The sequence below is a fragment of the Typopeltis vanoorti genome, chromosome 17, assembly GCF_054136105.1.
Source record: "Typopeltis vanoorti isolate ZY-2024b chromosome 17, IOZ_Tvanoo_1.0, whole genome shotgun sequence".
NCBI classification, from domain to species: Eukaryota; Metazoa; Arthropoda; class Arachnida; order Uropygi; family Thelyphonidae; genus Typopeltis; species Typopeltis vanoorti.
In genome coordinates, this window is record NC_143565.1 from 109,700,231 (window position 1) to 109,718,288 (window position 18,058).

General features: G+C 34.9%; 1 protein-coding gene and 1 long non-coding RNA gene across 3 annotated transcripts in view; one reads left to right on the plus strand and one right to left on the minus strand.

Annotated features, from left to right (window-relative positions):
• Positions 1 to 1,526, minus strand: part of LOC150097771 (uncharacterized) — a 38,371-nt gene extending 36,845 nt beyond the window's left edge. The window contains exon 1 of the long non-coding RNA XR_016549668.1: positions 1,457 to 1,526. This is a non-coding gene — a long non-coding RNA (uncharacterized LOC150097771). The remainder of the gene's footprint in view (positions 1 to 1,456) is intronic.
• A 13,133-nt stretch (positions 1,527 to 14,659) lies between these two features.
• Positions 14,660 to 18,058, plus strand: part of LOC150097772 (solute carrier organic anion transporter family member 4A1-like) — a 203,541-nt gene continuing 200,142 nt past the window's right edge. The window contains exon 1 of one of the 2 annotated variants that reach the window (XM_090407739.1): positions 14,660 to 14,763. The gene's annotated coding sequence lies outside the window, so the exon portion shown is untranslated. The remainder of the gene's footprint in view (positions 14,764 to 18,058) is intronic. The other variant, XM_090407747.1, reaches the window with a different exon arrangement.

Genomic DNA, 18,058 nt, shown 5'->3' on the forward strand with positions numbered 1-18,058 from the left:
CCTGTCACAACGCCTCTTTCAAACTCCGTAACTTCCCTTCTCGCAACCATTTCTGGGAGCATCCCATTCCACTACCAGAAAGTTCATCGAAAACAGTTTATCGAATATTTTCCATCTAGAAAACATTTCAATTGGCTTCATTTAAATCTTTTTTTTTCTGCATTGAGTTCGCCACTTTATCACAAATATTTATTTGTGTTTTTATTGATAGAGAATGCGTCAGTTGAAAATATGAATGAGTCTTGAATCGCTTTTCAATATTTCGAAAGTGCGCATCCCCTATTATTATCACATGTCCCAAATTCCTTGTTGGTGCTGGTGTACAAATAATACTAACCCTGATTACTTTGCATTCACTTTTCTGAAAAGATCTTTTATCCTCTTTTTTTTATCATATATCGGTCATTAGTAATAGATGCAATAAAGCAACCGAGGCAACATTACGAAACACTTTTTATAGCTTAACACTGCCATGACACAGTTTTAACTATTTTCAAGTTTTGTTAATTAAAATCGTTAACTCTTTAGAAACTGCATTTATCGAGATGGACTGAACAGCTACGGGAAAATATAAAAAAACGTTTCCCTCTTGTGGAACGTTATCGAACGAAATTTGCGTGGTATAAAGACAACAAAAAGGCTGACATAAAACAAGATAATCGATCATTTATATTTGGTTTACTAGTATTACTTTTCTGCTTACTTTTAACTTAATTAAGTAGGTTGACCTATAGAGGCTTTTCTGGTTACGATATTGGGAAACTAATATTAAGAATAATTCCGTTCTGCGTAAAGCGATGCGGGCAATTTCCAATGACGTGACCTACATAAGGCTGGTAGATCGCATGCTACACTGATTGCATGGTAAACTTTATGTAACCACGTAAAGAAATTAATATTTTAAGAGGTGCTCGATCCCAGCTATAAAAAATGACTCAGATATCCACAATGGAGATTAAACGTCATTAGGATGTTAGTCAATGTCACAATCGAGTTATGAAAGCGCCCATAAAGGGAATGATGATAACCCCTTGAGGTTGTTAGACGATCTTACCGTCAGAGGTTTAACTGTTGGTGGTATTTCATAGTTAATTTCCTGGAACTCTTGTAACGTATTGTTATATCAGTCAACAGCAAGATATGAGTGTAAGGAGTTGCTGTCGAACAGTTAAGGACTTGTATAGATCAAAGGCGTGGCGTAGGAAATATATAAGACAACTGATTAAATCGAATGTCAAAGTTCGATGTTACTTTCGCTCTTAGCGTTAATTAGCTCGTTTGAAACGAAATTATTTGCTAATGTAAGCGATGTGATAAAGATGAGGATGAGATTTTCGCTTTTTTTCTTTACCAAAGACAAGCTATTTGTTCTCATTTGACCAACTTGTAGAATCCAAACAGTGAAATCGTCAAGGACATCCATTACAAACACTTAGCACATTATTTATTTGCTTACCTTCTGTATGCTTTATAAGCAGTGAAGTTGAGTAAGTAATCGCCTTTCCAGCGTCAATGCAACTGAATATTCATACCTAGAGAGAATGAAAAAAAAACTGTTCTTACATTTCATTCAGTTAGTCCTTCCTGGTATAAATACAGGGTGGCCATAAAATAGCTTTCCCTCTTTGGAGGCAACTGCAGCTAAAACCAATAAACGGAATGACACCAAATTTTTATATTGAGATTTTTGAAGGCGTGGAAAGATGTTTCCGCGAAAAAAAAAAAGATAGTACCAAAAGTCGCCGATAGGGCGAAATTTTGGCGCTGGCGGAGCCGAAAATAAGCGGATAATTACATTAAAGGCAGATAAAATGGAATAATAACATTTCGACAGTGTAAGCGACAGCCACGTCACTCATTCCCGTTGGATATCTGGCACGTTACAATGATAATAATAATAATAATTAAACTAAAACACAGTAAAATTTGCATAATCCTTTTACCTGTATTTACTGCAAATATTTGAGAGCTTTCTGCTCCTCCAACGCCAAAATTTCCCCTGTCGTCGACTTTTGGTACTAAATCTTTTTTTCGTGGAAATCATCTCCCCCATGCCTTCAAAAGTCTCGATATAAAATCTGGTCTCTCCGTTTATTGGTTTTAGCTGCAGATGCCTCTAAAGAGGGAAAGTTATTTTATGGCCACTCGGTACATTATATGACATCTATATCAGTTTTAGAATAACATAAGATTTGAGTTTTGTCAGTGCTACATAAGTTACTTCTACTATTCCCATTTTTCCCTTATGTGTTAGGCCCAATGGGCTGTCGCGGTCAGCATCTTGTAAACTTAATTCATAAACTGACGGGCCAGTTAATTCTATCTGCACAGGGTATTAAAGATATAAACTGCGCTAATTGCTATACACTGGTTTACTTGTTTTGTGGGATGAAAAAATGATTTTCCAGGTGGGAAGCAAACTCTTTCCCCACTATAGGAGGTTGATTAACTCATCTTTGATTGAAAAGCCGTGATGAAGGTTATTCACGTCCTGACGTCCTAGGTCTTTCCAACTAAAGGGGTTTGTCGAAGCCGACTGGGTTATGGAGACTTACTGAGTACCTTCTCTCCTAAAAAAATGCCTATTCTTCTGTACATATTAAATAAAATAAATGAATAAATAGTTTTAGCCCTATCTAACTTTTGAAGACTGAGGGAATAGTTCAATCTCCACTGGTAGCCAATCAGACATAGCTGGTCCAAGACTATTCCTAATTTTAAGCGACATCCATTGAAGAGACGAGTGACAAGTGCTGCCATCTCGTGATCCCTAATCCTAACGCTATATTTATTGTCTGAAATAGTGTGGGTTCTACGGTCGATTTCCTTGATTTTACGGGACGAAAAATTCACTTGCTTGTGCCAGAGATCGACTAACTCGGGAACTGGCTAAGAAAGGTTTAGAAAAAGTTCTGTAGTCGGCGACTAAAATGGAATCTAGGTCTTTCTTCTCTCAGCCTAGAGCTATGGAGTGCAAAAACTACATTCACTGCGCTACATAGACTCTCTGTTGCACATTTAAAACTGTTATCTTAGAATCCTCTATCAACATTCAGGTATGTTGATCAGGGAATATTTGAAACAGCTTTAACAAATCTTTATTCTACTCCAAAAAACAGAACAATTCAGCTATCGATGTTCTTCTTTCCTCTTTTATTGTTCTGCTTCGTTCTATCGCGATTTTTTTTCGCGACAAAATGAAGCCAAAAAATTGCTTTTATGCTTTTTTTTCCCCTTTATGGGTGCTTCCATATTCATCCGAAGGGAAATCCCGTCCCTGTTACCATACCTATAAAATATGAGCTATAGGTAATCCAGTTTAGCTCATATTTCAACACAAACATTTCTTTTCCCTTCTTGCCTACGTATTCCTATAACGCATGCTACTTTCCCAGAAAATAAAAAAAAGTTATCTCAGTGTCACTTAGGTGACCCATGTGCCTTAACCATAGTTTGAAATCAATTCCAGCTTAAAGGTAAAATCGAAGCCGCTTCTCTAAAAATAATGCTTTGAGGTTTTTCCAGAACCCAAAATTCTGAACTAAACTCTGCGTCAGTTCCATGTACCTTCCGCAGATTCTCTGATGGGTAGTAGTGATGCCTGATTTTACTATTACGTTCTTGAAACCGGCATATAATTCAAGCTGAATGGAAAAGTGCATTATCATGTTGAAAGTAGCCATTGCCGTTTAAGACAAGAATGTACTAATGTAGACGGTTTGTGATCTGTTAAGTAAATATATGGTAATATGTTGTTCCCGGAGGCTCCGGTGACCACGTCTATGCCACATGAAACACTCATTTCCTCTCCTGATTGGGTTTCTCTGTCCATCCATAGAGAATGGATGAACTGATTTTGATGAAAGTTAATACTTAAGATTTTAAGGCAAAAAGTATCAAACAATTTAATTTTTTGTGTGTCAGAATCTAATAATAATTGCCACATGAACATCAAAATACTTATTTTTTTTTTTTAACTTTGTGAATAACGCATGCAATGGAATTACCCTTGAACTTTAAAGATTTCGATTTCTCCTTTGGGATATTAATGAAACTCGGTGACCAAAATATCTTACTCATTTCTTGCATTTTGTTTAGTAAGTGACATATCTTACTAGCAAACGCGTCTGCAATAGAACGTTGCACGTAAATGTCTTAACTTGTTTATACAATGTTGAGATAAAAGCCATTCGCTGTGCGCAGTTCTCGCGATGGTTTTTTCCTGCTCATCAGTCACCAGTAATAAAGTCATTCTGGAAATTGTTGGCAAAGTTAAGTTCATCTTCAAGGTGAAGTGTTTTGTTTCTCATGCAACCTGTATAACTTCTCATAGGGTAAACACCTCAAATAATTGCTTAATTTGTATAGATTTCATGCATGACACTTCTGTGCATGATTACTTGAGTTCCGTACGTACACACTGTAAGTACAGTGTATACGTGTTTGGATAAAATATCAAAATTATGGTAAAAAAAAAAAAAACTAAACATGAAAAAATATTGTTTATTATCGATAAAATTATACAGTTTAGTATAATTCAAAATTATTTAAAAATAAAATCCATTATCATAACCCCAATAATGTTCTAAAATAAAAAGTATAACAAATGTTATGTTTTTAATTGTAATGTCCAAATATTTAAAGAGACGGAGTAAACACGATAAGCACTACGAACACTCTACTACTGGCGCAAACTGCATATAAACAACAGTGGAACTGCGCGACGGACAGTGCCGCATTACGCTAATAGCTCGCATCTCACCTATGACGTGCATATGCTTGCGCGCTTAGCAATACGGCACTGTGGTAAACACAGTGCTGCTAGCGTCCTTCGCCCTCCTAAGTGCTACAAGATGGATTTTTATTATTTTTTATACAAAATAAGAGAATTGTATAGGGTTGTTGATGATAAAATTAAATATTACAAGCAAATATAAATAAATTAATAAATATATTTATATATCGAGAAAAATTGGGAGTGCTGCAGTGGAAAAATTTTGGATAGTCATTGAAGTACTCACTTAACCTGTACATAAAGTGTTTTAACTGTTTTTGCATTTTAATTCTTACTAGCCGTTTTTTATTGTTCGGAAAGAACCACTTCACTTCTAATTCAACCCACTGCATTTGGTAAAACTTCCTTATGTTACGTGACGTGCGTCAGTGTTGTCACGAAGCCAGGTGGATTATTCTCACCTGACTTGAAAGTCTCGCGCCACTGAAACAATATTCAGGTGAGAGTTATCGTCCTTTTCGTGACAGATTGCCTGTCTAGCTTTTAGAAGGAAGTTGCGTAGCATGTCTGAAAGCAAATGCAGATGGCTTAATAACTTGTAGTTTCGATGACGCAATTCAAAACGTGAACACGCTTCTGTATGCGTAATCTCGAAATGAGTGCGTAGTTGCTGCGAAAAGGCTTTTTACAGTCGGATACTAATTGGATGATTTAAATTGTTAGCAATAAACTCATTATTGAATAATTATCTTTATATTGTTCCAACTTATTCTATTTATCTAATTGTATCAAATTCTAATTTATCCAATTCTATTTCATGCTAACAAAAAAAAAGAGAGCTGTCAGTTTGCAAACCTGAAATATTCCTCTGGAATGATTAAAACAATGTTTTCTTGTTTTAGTATTTATACTTTTCCAGATTGTCTTGGCGTGAAACGCATAGGCGAGTGCCATTTGAATGTTTTCTTTCTCATAGTACATTCTCCTTACTAATCGTATCCGATGTAATCTCTGGAACAAAATTTAAAAAAATAAAATAAAATAACCTACATAACCGTATTTTTTTTTAATTGGGAAATGTAAACTGCTTGCCAGCTGATGTGCTCATGGTGTGCTTGTTAACCTATGAAGCATGTTATACGCATGTTTGCTTGCTCATACTTAACGTTTTAAACATCAATAGCATCTCAACCTAAAGCCGAGAATCAAATCCATATTTATAAAATTTCTGAATGGGAATTGACTCGCGAATAAGACATTAGAATATTGACATAAGTAATCCGATACTGTAGAACGTTTGTTTTTTTAAAGCGGTTTTTGTTCATTTTAAACAGCAGTCCTTTGTCATCACGAAAGATAAAATCCGCATTATAATGTAGAATCAGAATTGTTGGGATGTCAAAATGCACTTCTCATGAACAGTATAGCGGAAATTTGAGAAAATCGATTTGACTGCATCACAGTTTATTGTACTACCGTCGTATATATATATATATATATATATATATATATATATTTTTTTTTTTTTTTTTTTTTTCAAAATTCATTTTTACTCGGTTGGAATATTATAAAAAAGGTTTAATGACTATTACCGAGAGAAAAGATGACAAGATATATTTAACAAGATACTACTAGTTTACTAGTTTCGTTACATGAACATCCTCAGGTATCATAATCAAAGAAGTATATAAAAAATTACAGAGACTTAATTTTAGCCCACCGAGCCAAATCATTACTTACAAAAGAAACAGAAATTGAAAATGAACTCCGTTTTCTTAAAAAAACGTTTATTAACAATGGTTTCTCTCCAAAGAAAATTGACAAATTTCTTTCCCCCAGGCACTCAACTACTTCTGAAGATCCCTCTTCCCCAAGAGCCTTCATCTCCTTGCCTTACATCAGCTCTCTTTCACCAAAACTGGCGAAGATTCTCAAGAAATTCAACTTCAAAACGTGCTTCACTACGCTTCCAAAACTTCATTCATTACTTTGCAAACAAAAACAGAAACATCTTCCTACTTAGTTTCTAGGAGTATACAAGATTTTGTGTGATTACAGAAAGCCATACTATGGACAGACTGCTAAATCCATCCTTCTACGTTTGGATGAACACCGTAGAGATATCTCCTATAACAGGACTAGAGCTAGCGCTCTCTCTAGCCACATTCTCTTTTCAGCTAACTCAGACGAAGGCCGCCAGCACATTGTAAACTGGACTCAAACTGCTAATATCCATGTGTGCTACGATGAACTCGAAAGAAAGATTGTTGAATCTAGGGAAATTTCTCTAGATTCCTCTCATATGAACAACAGCCTGAGTTACAATCTCTCTGACGCACACGTTGCTTCTGTTCAGTACTGGCGCACTCGCGACAGCGCGTAGTATTCGTTTGTTTGGAACTCATACTTGCATTTTTTTCAAACACGCTACTGTTTTTTATACTCGTTCTGTTAGTACAATTTTAAGTCTCTGTAATTTTTTATATACTTCTTTGATTATGATACCTGAGGATGTTCATGTAACGAAACTAGTAAACTAGTAGTATCTTGTTAAATATATCTTGTCATCTTTTCTCTCGGTAATAGTCATTAAACCTTTATATATATATATATATATATATATATATATATATATATAACCAAGTAATTTTATAAGCTTGGTTATTTTTACTCCTAATCCCAAGTAAGCAAACAGTTAAGTTTGCGCCTGAAATGTAGTTCAAGTCTAAAGATGGTACAACACCAGGGCAACTCATTGTAAAGGTGGATATATATATATATATATATACAGAGTGTCCCAAAATTCACGCAAGATTTAAATTTAGCGCCATTTGTGCGGTAAAGTGTTGCCAACGAGAAAAAAAAAGACAGCGTGACAGCTGATAGTTCAGGGTTATTAAAAATGGAGCGCTACACGAAGGAACAACGCATTTTCATTGTTGAGCAATATTTTAAAAATAATGAAGGTTTGGCAGCTACAGTGCGCAATTTTCGTACAAAATATGGTCGGAATAGTGATTTAACTTCATCAACCGTGAAAAGATTAATTAAAAAATTCAAGGAAACTGGATCAATTAGTGATCTTATACACTCTGGCCGTCCTTCCACAAGTCGTTCAACAGAAAACATCGAAGCAGTTCGTGAGAGTGTTGCTGAGAGTCCAGGACCATCAATTCGGCACCGTGGTCTTGAATTGGGCATTTCGAGAAGCTCTCTACAACGTATTCTCATGAAAGATTTGCATCTTTATGCTTACAAAGTTCAATTGACTCAATAACTGAAGCCTACTGACCACACACAGCGAAGAGAGTTCGTTGAATTGATTATGGAACAACAACAAGTGGATGCTTATTTTTCGAACAAAATCATCTTCAGCGATGAGGCTCATTTTCATCTTGATGGCTTCGTTAATCGAAAAAATTGTCGCATTTGGGGTTCAGAAAATCCACGAGTGATTGTTGAGAAACAAATGTATCCACAACGTGTCACTGTTTGGTGCGGATTTTGGGCTGGAGGCATCATCGGTCCATTCTTCTTCGAAAATGCGGCTGGTAATGCAATAACAGTTAATGGTGCTCGCTATCGCGACATGATAATCCAGTTTTTTGTGCCTAAATTGCAAGATATGGATGTGGACGACATGTGGTTTCAACAAGACGGTGCCACATACCATACAGCCCGAGAAACAATTCAATTACTGCATGAGTCATTTCCTGGTTGTGTAATTTCCCGTTTTGGTGATCAGAATTGGCCGCCCAGATTATGTGACTTAACATCGTTGGACTTTTTTCTTTGGGTTTTTTTGAAGTCTAAGGTTTATGCCAACAAGCCCACCACCACCCACGCCTCGAAAGAGGAAATTGAGCGCTGTATCAACGAAATTCAGCCACATTTATGCAAAACGGTCATGGAAAATTTCGACAAAAGAGTGCGTATGTGCCAGCAAAGCCGTGGAGACCATTTACCCGATATGCTATTCCATGCATAACCCTATACTGTATACTTAATGAATCAATAAGAAATTACAATTTTTAATTAAAAACCTGTGTTTTCTATCAAAATTACTTCTTGCGTGAATTTTGGGACACCCTGTATATATATAACTTGGTTATGTATAACTTATATAACTTGGTTATATAAGTTATATAATCAAGTTATATAATATATATAACTTTGTTATATATATATATAATAGGAACTCTTCGAGAGGCTGCAATCTATATGCGCACGCCATATTATGTTAGAGAATTTTTTTGTTGTTGTTTTATGGTAAGAGCTTCCTCCAAAATCAATCTTTATTACATATATTTCCTTTATAATAATCTATAGAGAATAGTAAAGTGATAAAGAATTATTTTACATGTATGCTATATATAGTATATATGTAAAAAAAATATAATATATATTTTTTCTTTTGTAGTTTTGGAAATGGCGTTTGCTTCCATAACGCTACCCTGCTTTAAGAAAGATTATTATGGGTTCGATTACAACCTCCAACTAGAGGAATTTTTCCTAGTTCCTGAGTTAGTCGATGTTTGAACAGGCAATTTTTTTTTTTTTGTCTCCCGAAAATTTGAACTTTTTACTCTACGTCTTAAAAGTCTCTCTTAGAAATCACACTATCATAGACAGTAATGTAAATGTTAGGATTTAACTCCAGGAGATGGAAGCAATTATTTGTCGTTCCTTTTCTCTCTTTTTCTTCCTCGAAAGCCTTGATTCGTTGATAGTCTGAACTCACTATCAGTGAAAGCAGAAGGGAGGCTGGCTGCCCATTTCTCTTCAAAAAGTTAGTTAACGATAAAGGAGTTCAGTCTACGATTTCTATGGAGAATCAAAGCGTAAGAAAATATTTTAACATATGTTTTTATAAATAAAATTCTTTTTATTTTCTCGAATATTAATTGGTGAAGTATTTTTGGCAAAAAATCTAACAAATAACAGTTGTTATTTCATCAGTTGTTAGTGGATTACCTATCAAAAATCGTTTCATGAACAACAACAGTAACAACAAGAAATATTCATTCAACCCTTAATTGACAGATACAATAACAATTGGTGAAATAAAAGCTGTTATCTGTTACATTTTTCTAGATAATTAGGAAGATGAACCACCAAAAAATTTTGCAGCATGTGTGTGTGTGTGTGTGTGTGTGTGTGTGTGTGTGAGAGAGAGAGAGAGAGAGAGAGAGAGAGAGAATACATCCCGGAACCTTTTGATTATACGCTATAATAAAATTTCAGTTTCTCAGAAATTGTACTCCTGGGAAGAACAGTTTGTAACCACACGAACATGGAGCTTAATTTGTTCATGCGTACGGTTTTACAGATTGCGATAAATGGGGCATATCATGGATTGATGCAATTCATGCCTCTCGCTTATTATTTTCAGCTTTGGTGTAACTGTTGCCACTGCGTTTATATTTCGAACGAGTAAGAAATAGCACCAGATGCTACACAGGCAGTCCTTTAGATCTTTTAGATTTTTTTTTTTTTTTCATTTTAACACGCATACGAAACGTTGTTAAACATATAGCACATGAGGGCTCTATGAGGGTAGTTTACGACGTCGGTTCTGTTTCCACTAGCAAAAATAATATCTTTAGTAACTTAAAAATTCAAATTTTTCCAAGGACTGATTGGATTATTTTGTGTTAACCAAGGAGTTAAGTGTGGTAATCTTAATTGCTCTGTGATTGGTTGAATTATTGAATCAAGGCAACTTTTTTTATATTACACAGAATCGTGCATTCGTAAGTGAATATCTCGCTGTTATTAAATTTATAAAAAAAAAAAAAATAAAATAAAGTTCTTGTCCCAGTTTTATAAGGGGGACCGGAAAATAATCAATTATTTTTAATAGGTAATTTTTAGCCGATTGTTTTTTCTTAATTAACACATAAATTATTAAATTTGATTTTTATTTAAATATTAGCATTACTTTTCTATTTAAAAATCTGTTTTTTTTATTTTTGATTATTATTTTTGTTAATATGGTAGACTTTAAAGTTGAAGAGCACCATTTACGTCATTGTATGCTGTTTTTGTTTCACCAAGGAAAGAATGCTACTGAGGCTACCAAAATCATTTGTTCAACTTATGGAGACATATTGAAGGTTAACAAATGTCAGCGATGGTTTAGGAGATTTGCAGAAAAAAATTTTGATCTCTCTGATTGTCCTCGATCTGGAAGACCTCTTACTCTAGATGACGATGCTCTTAAGACTCTCGTTGAATCAGATCCGAAACAAACCATACAAGAATTAGCAGAGAAACTTAATTCATCATGGTCAACTGTCCAAGAGCACTTACATAAGAGTTTCAAGGTTCTTAAACAGGGTGTATGGGTACCGCATGAACTGTCAGAAAACAATAAAGCACAGAGATGGGCGATTTGCAATTCATTGTTGACCAGACAACAAAATGACCCCTTTTTGGAACGAGTCGTAACTGGTGGGGAAAAATGGGTGCTGTATAAGAATAATAAACGCAAAAAACAGTGGCTTTCTCCAAATCAAACTCCAATTTCAACACTAAAGATGGACTTCATCTACAAAAGGTTCTGTTGTGCGTTTGGTGGGATATTCACGGAATTATTCATTACGAACTCATGGAACAAGGTAAGACTATCACAGCAGCCATCTACTATGAATAATTAGAGCGATTACATCAAGCATTGTTAATCAAACGTCCTGCGCGTGTCAATCAAAAAGGGGTAATTTTGCAGCAAGATAATGCAAAACCACATTCTGCAAGAATGACGTAAGAAAAAACTAGGCAGTTAGGATGGGAACGTCTACGACATCCTCTATATTCGCCGGATATTGCCCCTAGTAACTACTTATTCTGGGCCTTAGAACACAGCATAAGAAATAAAACCTTCCGTTCGCAAGATGATGTCCAAAGGAGTTTGATATCATTTTTTTACCACCAAAGAAAAAAACTTTTTTTCAAAAAAGGAATTCTAAACTTAGTAGATCGTTGGAATAAGGTTATAATTAAGGATGGCGATTATAGAATTGAATCATGTTAATTTGTTCTTTAATAAAATTTATATTAAAAATGTAGTTCAAAAAATTGATTACTTTCTGGTCCCCCTTATATTACGGAGAATATTTCATGTCCTTTAATTGACATTGAATTCATCTTATCTAAAGAGATCGTTTATTCAACATTCCTCTGTCTTATTGTATTTTTTTTTACGGTTTCTCTGACAGAGTGCATGAAGAATGCGAAGAGAAAGGTTGGCTATTCATGAATGACGTCATAGTTTTCTGATTGCTCGCTTCTTGACATACTTTAAACATTCTATAATGACAGTAAATTGGCATCAATTATTACGAATGGACATCGCACGCTGTCTTGCAAAACCTGCTTACACTATCGCCAACTCGGACCTTAAGAACCTCTGACTAACAAAACACGTAGCATGCATTTATAACCATGCAGTGTATGTATTTTAAGTAGATGCATTATATTTTCTTCATTTACATCAGTCGCTCAACCAGAACAGCAGTAGTAGTTTTAGTTTCGCAGTGCAAAATAAAAGCATAGAAGATATCATCAGTCGAATAGCATAGCCGGAAATCATCCTGCATATTGTGTGGCGTATTCTTCTATTATTGATATTTTTAATTATTAATTACATGCTGAATTCAGCAACAAGAGAATGCAAAAGTATTTGAATCATCCCACGTCTAATACACCTATGTTACCATGAACCGAGATATCTCCGTGTGCTGTTGGTATTGGTTACTCACAAAACAATTTTCAGACTCCCGAATTACGGCTATCAGTGATATGATCATTATATGAGAATGACCTTCCACAAGTATACACCCTCTGTACAAAAAGAAACCAAACTTTAGATAGAAAATAAAACACAGGCCAATTATAATTGGTCAAATCATTTATTTCAATCAATATACTCTCCCTCAGCTTCGATACAGCGTTTGGCACGATCATTTAATTCGTTAAATGAGTTATTTAGTGTATTGATTTTTGGGATATTGTTGAGGGTCGTGGTTACTGCCCCTTGAACGTTTTCGATGGCGTCGTATCGCTTTCCTTTCATCGGCAAATGAAGTCGAGGGAAGAGAAAGAAGTCACAGGGTGCTAAATCAGGTGAATACTGCAAGTGATCCAACACACAAACTTGGTTTTTGCTCACAAACTGTCTTCCAATCTCCGAACGATGAGATGGTGCATTATCGTGCAAAAGTGACCAGCTGCCTGCATCACGATATTCATGCCGTACGCGACGAATTCTCGCTATCAATCGCTTCAAAACTTGGAGATAAAACTCACCATTGACCGTTTGGCCAGGCTGAATGAATTCTTTTGGATAACGCCCTTGGAATCGTAGAAACAAATCAGCATTGTCTTTATTTTTGACTTTTCCAAGCGACTTTTTTTCGGATGCCCCTCTTCTGGTGGTCTCCACTCAGCACTCTGGCGCTTTGTTTCGGGCTCATACTCAAAACTTCACGTTTCGTCACCAGTAACGATCGTTTCAAGGAAGTTGAGTCCTTACGAGCGGTTTTAATGAGGTCCTTGCAGTGTTCAATTCGATACGTTTTTTGGTCGTCGGTCAACTTGTGGGGAACAAATCGCGAATTCAATTTACTAAAGCTTAAATTCTCGGTTAAAATGTTGTGGTCAAAATGGTGTATATCCCACCGACAGCAATATGTAACCCTGAACTTTCTGTTGAGACCAAACATCGTATGTTTTTGAATCCACTTCAACCCTCCAATAAGTAGGGTGGTAGTCTTACACTAGGCAAAAAATCATCTCCCCTATATGGTTAATCTAAGCGTATCGAGTATCCGATGTATAATTATTTCTTGAAATGAAAATATCTCCTCATGACTTACTTTTGTCTCCTGAGTCGATCTTTTCACATTTAGCTACTGTTAAAGATTCAGAGATGTAGTGATTCATCGTCTTAGTATCGTTTTACCAACTCTTTGGAAACTAAAAGAAACTGTATAAATCCTCAGTACTTCCCAGATTGTACAAAGAATGAATCTGTTCTTTGATTATGTATATAAACTAAGAGACTAGAGATGATTTTAAGTAGGCGGAAATAGTATTTTCGTAATTTTTGAATACTCTAAAATCTCTCTAACTAATAATAAATCATTTATAAAAGCGAATAGTCTAAATTAGTCTATTTATACATGTAAATTTGCTTAAAAAACTGTCTTACATTTATATTATGTATTTGGGTAATAAGGGCAAAGCCAGCAGACCGTGATGTGGGTATTTGTACCGCCAAGTGATCCAATATTATGTAGGGTATTATTAGCAATTATCACATATGTTTTGAACCGGAAATTAGGACAAGAAATAAATTATCACGAAAAGTACGATTAGCGGATATCCAAACGATGATACTTAAAAAAAAAATCCAATAAAAATTATATTCATTTGTTTTATACTTATTAACATATAAGAGAAATATTTAAAAAATCAAAGACTAATTGGAGATACTGAAATGAACGAAGTAGAAAATCAGTGTGTGTGTGTGTGTGTGTGGAGAAATGCTGCACTTTAAAGTTACATGTTTAGAAAAGTAACCAAGTAATCTGATTCTGTCTCCGAGCTATTTTGGACTTGAGCCTCTTTAACCTTCACTCAAATTAAAAAAAAGTCAATGACGAACGTTAAAGCTCTCTTCATCGATTCTCGATGCCGTCCTTTGGCAAGAAGAGTAAAAGTTAGCGAACATTCACCTTGAACTCACACTTCGCAAAAAAAAAAAAAAAAAAGATACATTTGCCAGATCCCACCATCGCACATAGCCTCGCTGATAGATTCTTTTGCAGCCATCTGCATTTGCTAACCGTTTACATGTTGACTTTAAATGCAAAATAAGCAACGTGCCTTTCGCAGTGTAATGTTGTTCCTTTTCCAGACAGTGCAACATTTTACTTTTTGATTCAAAAGTACCGTCATGGATACGACTGTCGTGATTTACTGTGTTAGCAAAACACGTTGAGTCCTTTTAATCCAAAATCTTAAAAGTAAGTTTCTGTATAAGTTTAAAGATATTTTTTTAGTTAACTATTAACTGAATTAGTTAACTATTAAGTACTTACTTTTGTATGGACAGAACTGTTCCGTGTGATTGATTTCTTTGGAGCAGTTGCCTTAGACAACGATCTAAATCTTTGATTCTTGCCGGATGTTCTGATCGTAGATTAACACCTGGAATTATTCAAAGCTATCCGCTGTCGTCGTTTCTCATGTCGCTCACTGTGCAATAGTTTTATTCATCCTTGGAAATCACGTGTTTTATAAGACTTGAATTTACAGCTATGGTTGTTACTGTATTGACGCATGTGTGTCCTTGATCGTGACTGCAAAAATATGGGGATATGTCGAGTTCTGGATATTTTAATTTAATCAATCATTAAATTAATTTTAATATTTCAAAGTTTTTTTATCCCAATCGTTGACCAGGGAACGTTTTCTAGTTTTGAGGGGTTTTTTAGCCAGTTCTTAAGATAAGCTTTGTCACAAGCAGTGGAGGCTCGTGGTTTGAAATCGTGGAAGTACTGCAACTTTCGAAATATACATACACACTATAAGTACTTGTGTATACGTGTTTGGATAAAATATCAAAATTATGGTAAAAATTAAAAAAAATTAAACATGAAACAATATTGTTTATTATCGATAAAATTATACAGTTTGGTATAATTCAAAATTACTTAAAAATAAAATCCATTATCATAACCCCAATAATGTTCTAAAATAAAAAGTATAACAAATGTTATGTTTTTAATTGTAATGTCCAAATATTTAAAGAGACGGAGTAAACACGATAAGCACTACGAACACTCTACTACTGGTGCAAACTGCATATAAATAACAGTGGAACTGCGCAATGGACAGTGCCGCATTGCGCTAATAGCTCGCATCTCACTATGACGTGCATATGCTTGAGCGCGTAGCAATAGGACACTGTCGTAAACAGAGTGCTGCTAGCGCCCTGCTAAGTGCTACAAGTTGGATTTTTATTATTTTTTATACAAAATAAGAGAATTGTATATAATTGTAGATGATAAAATTAAATATTACAAGCAAATATAAGTAAATTAATAAATATATCTATGTATCGAGAAAAATTGGGGGTGCTGTAGTTCCTCAATGCCTATGCACGAGCCGCCACTGGGTTTAGGAATACGAAATGATAGCAAGTTGTTTGTTATTTCTCGCATTCAAACTTGTGAAAGTGTGAGTAGCCATGAATTCAACAACCAGTGATGAATAAGGTAGACGTCAAAGCAGGGGTGTCAAACTGGCGAACCCCGAAGCAATTTCTTGCGGCCCACGATGCCTCAAGGAAAGATGAAAAAAAAAAAAGATGGTTGCTTTTTATAATAAAGCAGAAATACCGTATTTACTTGAATATAACTCCCCCTCGCGTATCACTCGCACCCCGGATTTTATTTTACGAGAAAAATTTTTTAAAGTTTTGCATATACATCGCACACGAAAATAAAGTTTAACCACATTCAAGTCGGGGCGATAACTCGCTTCCCACAGTAAAAAACATGCCCTCCCCAACTGCCACTATATTGCAGATGCAAGGAAAACGAGTAGTTTTATTGTACCACTGAATAAAATACAGAGATATTTGCTGTCTGTGTAATATATTTCTCAACATGTGTAATTAGACATGTGTAATTTTCTTTAGTGCAATTAGAGAGAACTGGGAGATAAACACGGCACTAACTTAACAATGCCATTTGTTTATTTCATGCTTGCTTCTTGTATATTTCATTTCCTCTTTACCTGTAGATTTCACTGAGCATTACGTCATATCCCGCCATAAAATCAAGATTCAGAAGAATTAATTTGTGCTATTGGCATACATAATTTGACTTTCCATGATCTGGATACGAAATTATTGATTTAACCAAATATTCGCACTCAAAAAAAAAAAAAAAAAAAAAAATCTGATTTAAATAATATGTTATCATCCTAAGAAAAGGACATATTTATTTTCAAATTTCTGACATTTATTTTGTAGAAATTTTGCTTGCTTATGAAAACGACAATTCCCTAAGTGTTTTCACATATTAATGAGTTACGGAAAACTCCTGAAATTAAATTATGTCGAATAAACACCGTATTTATTTGCATTGAAGGTCTATTATGGTCGGCGTGTTATCCGCTAATGAAATTTACTTGAAAGCGAAAAATAATGTGATAAAACACTTTCAGAGCGCATAAAAATATTGACTTTGACATGCTGAGTGGACCGCAGTTCCAAAACAACTTTCCATATACACGGCATAAGTGATGAAACAAAAGGTCGACAAATAATGAATCCTACACAGATTAAATTATAACTGCTATAGCTAATTCGAAACAACAAATATTGTTCTACGAATAATTCTATATTGAAAATATAGTTTTACTTATTATTATTACGTGACACCTCCAGGAAGTCCAAAGACTCATCAAGGGAGAGCATCCACTCTACAGCTCGCAATCCACCAAGTGCACCAACGCCATCTACTGCACGTCACCACCACTAGTATTTTCACAGACAATCACAAACGTCCATGCCCACGGCGAGATTCGAACCCACAGCCTTTTGGCTGTAAAGCGGATACGCTAATCACTCGACCAACAAAGCCGGCAAATTATGTAAAATGAAATGTAATATGTACTGTTAAAATTCAAATTATTATTATAATTATATAATTAATTTTCCTGGAATCAGATTCATCGAAAGATAAGTCGTTATTCGAATATGACATTACTGCCCTAAACACTTGAACTAAACTGTCCCAAATATGAACGGTCCACTTTGCTTGCAACATATTTGTTATAATGTTGCATTTGTTTATGTCTACATTTAATTTTGCTGTACAGTAAATACGAATTTTTTCTTAGAGTTGCAAAACAGTACAAAAAAAAAAAAAAGAAAGAAAGAAAGAATTATCATACATACCTCGTAGTTTTTGTCTACCAAAAAAATTGTAATCGTGTCACTTATTACTATGAGGCATATTTGATTGTAATAATTCACACTGATAACATTCGATACGTCTAAATGACTGGCATTGGTTACGTGTAAGTCTGTTAATAGTGACGTAAGAGTCTACGTAAACTGCTGACGACTTGGATAGCAAGTCGTTCTTATTAAAGGCTGTCAGAGCAGCGAAATTAACCATTCGCAAGTATGCTGAAATCAGAAGTTTTTTTTATGAAACCACACTTTTCATAAAAATCAAGTTTGAGAAGAAATGTACTGATTTTATCAAATTTATATCTCAGTTGAATATGAAGAACTAAAATTTT